Raw genomic sequence first — 4565 nt, 5'->3', positions numbered from 1 at the left:
TTTTTTTTTTTTTTTAAAAAAAAAAAAAAAAAAAAAAATCATCATGGCCTAAATCCCGCTCTATCTAAAATTGAATCTGGGATACCATTTTGACGGGAAGGAAGGAAAAGTAAAACCGTACAGTGTTGTTTGAAGACAGGGCGGTGTGGGGGGGGATTTTTGGGGGTCCCTGAATTCTCATTTGAAGGAAATGATGCTGATAAAGAAATAAAATAAAACAGATTGAGTGGAAAAGCAGAGGGAATAATGCCGCAGTTGTTTAAAGCTCCGCATCGGATGAGAAAATATGATTCAGAGTCTTTATTTCTCCTGCTGATGCAGAAAAAAAAGGAAAATGATCTGATTTCATTTATATTTTGGGGCAATCAGAGGGCATCAGATGTGATGCTTCATCTGCAAACATCTGCACCCCCCCCCCTCCAATCATTTCATGCATCAAAATAGAATCACCTGATTTTTTTTTACAATCACTCTTTTTCAAAAGGGAATAAATCCATCCTATATTGAATTATTTTTCTGAAATAATTAGCTACAGCATTTAGATTACCCAATAATTTTATCAGTGTGTTAGAGAAAGGGGATTTTAAAAGGGAGAAGCATCAAAAGGCCAGTTTTTTTGTTTTTTTTTAGCTCTGGTGTCTGACTTTGTCAAAATATCATTCAACTTTTCATCAGGTTAACATTCAGCAACAACATATAGATGCACATAGAAAAGGCAGATTATTTCAATAATATCAGTGTTTTTTATTGTTTTTTTTATCTGTTTTAGAGATTTTATTTAATTTAAAAAAGGCTTAAAGTATGTGCCAGATCAAAATATTGAAATACTTTTCAGAATTCCCTTTCCTTTAATCTCTGCTGACCTTTCTTTATGTTGTAATCCTGGAAGACGGAAAGCGTCCAGATTATGAACAACATTCCTTCATTTCTCTGAAGCTTTCATGCATCAGCTGTGACTAATATTTTCTTGACACCTTTTCATCAAAAGTTTATTAAGATTGATTAACGATGAAGCTACTGATCACAACCTTTCCAACCTTTTTAAATCAATAATAAAATAAAAGCAATAAAGATGATAAGTGCGTGATTTTTGAAGCTGGACGCACTTTGAGGATTTTTTTTATTCTTTCTGATTTGATTCACCTTCACACACAGAACTGAGTCCTGCTGTATTTCTAATGACAGATTAGGAACCATTTATTGTAGCTTTGTCACTTTACAGCATGACTCCTATTTTGGTTTCAGCACTGCAAAAAATAATCTAAATAAGTAATTTTTCTTAAAATAAGTAAAAAATTTTTCTTGAATTTAGGAGGAAAATGAGACACTTTGCCACTGGAACAAAACTATTTACATTTAAAATAATAATAATAAAAAAACAATTGCTTTGTCTTATTTCAAAGGCATATTATCCAATTATTATTTACCTGCTTAAATTAAGAGTAAATGCATTTTTTTTTTTACTTATTTCTATATTGTTTTTGCAGTGAGTGATCAGTTGTTTCCATTTTTTCCCATAAAAAAATGGAATATTTTGAGGAGGAATTCAGTTATCTCTCTCTAGGTACTCAACAAAGTCGTCCTTTTCCTAAATTGACATTTTTTGGGCCCATCGTGGATGTCGTGCTCGTCGTGTATTAACTTAACGGTGAATGCTCGGTAATCATCAGACTACCTGCTGCATCAGCTCTCCTTTTTAATCGTGTCTTTGCTTCTTTAACCCAAACAATCCTTTCAGATCATCTCCACCAAAAAAAGAAAAAAGGTTCCTCTGCTGTACATCCAGCAGCAGACACAGACTGCTGCTGAGTGTTGAACTGAGAGACGAATGTAATCACATTGGCAAACGTGTCGTGTTTGGTACAGCGGTGTGTTTACAGGGTAATTCTGAACTGGTTGGAGTTCAAATAGCAGAAACTAAACCCGGAGGATTGGAAAGTAATTTTATTTTTAGGATGAAAAATGCATTTTCAGAGTAAATGCTCCAAAATGTTTACCAATTCTTTTTATTTATTTAACCCAAATAAATATGTCAGAAAATAGACTCTTTTCAGGCAATGGGATCGAAATCAAACGACCTTTCCAACATATCAGATATCAGTGGACATCGTTATGTGGATTTCTTTTTCATCAATCATAAATGCTCATTTCAAAGTTTTACTTTGGAGAGATTGTACAGTAGGGGTGAAAATAATAAATGGTTAAACGGCAGACCTCGGCTAAACTTTCCCACATACCAAGGCGGTAATTAGGCCTTTTGTTTCAGGTGTGTTGGAGCAGGGATGCATGTAAAAGCTGCAGGACAGTGGCATGGAGGACCGACATTGCCTCCCCCCTGTTGTAGAGCTTTATGCTGTTTAAACTTTGATCTGTTTGACTAAAGAAGCCTTGTTGCAGGCCTGTCTTTGCTCTAAAATAAGGACCATTCCTGCCCTTGTTCAGGTAAGTAAAGGAAACCTTGAATGTAGAAACACACACAGGTTCCCGTTTGATGCTGCGCCTCCAGCAGCCCAGGCTGAGGGCAGTCCGAGCCAATGGAATCCCTTGGTAAATAGGACGTTAATCAGGAGCTTCATGTGCCTGAGCATGTCTTCCTGGGACAAATGAGATTAGAGGGAGTGGGATACAGTGAAATGACGTGCGTGGGGTTCTGGAGGTGAAAGGTAAAGGCACTTATCGGGAGGGTTCCCTCCGGGGTCCTCGACGGCTGACTCAATCAAAACCCCGCATGCACTTCTCTCTGGATTAGACTAATCAGAAAGGAGCAGGGGATGTATGGACCACTTATCTGAAGAGAAGCAAAATTGGGCTCTCTTTCCCTTTGAACAGACCCTACAGAAATGTTTGTTAATTCCATTTATTACAGGATTCTTGTCGATGTGGCAATCTTCCATGGAATCATTAAGAAAAGGGGCTCTTCTCCTCACTGAGGGCACGCACTGTTTACAAGCTAAACAGATAGAGGAGCCTTTGATCTCCAAAATACCCCCCCTCCTTTACTCTTTGTCTTCCACATTTAAATATTTACCTCGATTATTTTTCCTAATTTATCTCCAGCGTGTGTTTCTCATGGCGCAGCAGGTCGAGGCTGATGGAAGGTAGTCGGAATGACAAAGACCCTGAAAGGTAAATGAATATTTATTACAAGGATGACTTCTGAGCCCGATGGCGCCGTTAGCATTCAAGGCAATACCAGAAAGATAACAGCAGTTTTCACACTTATGATTACCTTCAAATTAATCTGTTTCTAGGAGGGATATTTGGTGGAGAAACTAATATTTTATCTTAGTCTAAGTTGCATAAAAGTATGTAGCTGAAAAATGATCTGCATAGAAAATAACAACAAAAAAAGCATCTTCCAATATAAATTCAACCTGGAGAAACTCACATGGAGAAAAGAAGTGATTAGAAATATTTTATTGACATGAATGAAACAAGTTATTTGGCGCTCAGATCCCTGCAGAAGACATGAGGCTGTAAGTCGATATTAGCTTGGATGACTAGCTTAGGAAGAAGATTAGAGAAGTCTTTCACCCGGGACCCGGACTCTGGTGGTGGAGTAATCCTAAGAATGGTCTACGAGGTTTGGGGTGGAGGTGGGTCAAAGTTGGGCTGATGCGCTGAAGGTCTTCGTCTTAATGAGGAGCGTCCTGAATGACGACTGGCCGCGGAGAGGGTGTGGTCCATCGTCCATTGGATAAAGCTTGAGCGAGTTGCATCATCAGGTGGTCCAGGTGAGGCTGATAAAGAGTCTTCAAGGTTTAATTTTTGCTTAACCTTCAATACAAAGACATCTGAATCTGGGATACCATGCTGACGGGAAGAAAAAGTAAAACCCTGCAGTGTTCAGTAGGGAGGCTCAGACGTCCCTCTCCCCAGCCACCAGGGACAGCTCCTCCAGGTGAATCCCAAGGCGCTCCCAGGCCAGCCGAGAAACATAGTCCCTCCAGCGTGTCCTGGGTCTCCCTCTGGGCCTCCCCCCGGTGGGACGTGCCTGGAACACCTCACCAGGGAGACGTCCAGGAGGCATCCTAACCAGATGCCCCAGCCACCTCAACTGGCTCCTCTCGATGTGGAGGAGCAGCGGCTCTACTCTGACTGAGCTCCTCAGTATCCAGGATCTCGTTCTTTCATGAATGATCCACAGCTCATGAACATAATGGATGGATGGATGGATGGATGGATGGATGGATGGATGGATGGATGGATGGATGGATGGATGGATGGATGGATAAAAGGGGAGGCGGATAACACTGATGACAATAATTAGTAATTTCTCCTTAAAGAAAGTGTGCAGGTAAGACAATTTATCTATAGAATAAGAAATTTAAGTTAAAACAATAAAAAGGCATTTTATTTTAAGTGCAGGATATCTAATTCTTATTTAATGTTTATTTTATACTAAAAACATTTACAGATGATCTTATTTCTCTACTCAAATTAAGCCAAATACATTTATTTTAATAAGTTCTACCTTTTTTCAGATCAGCTTTTGCAGCGTACGCTAAATGAGCTCATAGATGCTTTGCATTAGAGCTGTATTCATCCGTCAACATCACCCAACA

The sequence above is a fragment of the Cyprinodon variegatus genome, unplaced genomic scaffold (genome assembly GCF_000732505.1).
Source record: "Cyprinodon variegatus isolate N-32 unplaced genomic scaffold, C_variegatus-1.0 Scaffold53, whole genome shotgun sequence".
Classification (NCBI taxonomy): Eukaryota; Metazoa; Chordata; class Actinopteri; order Cyprinodontiformes; family Cyprinodontidae; genus Cyprinodon; species Cyprinodon variegatus.
This window is presented reverse-complemented; position numbering follows the sequence as displayed.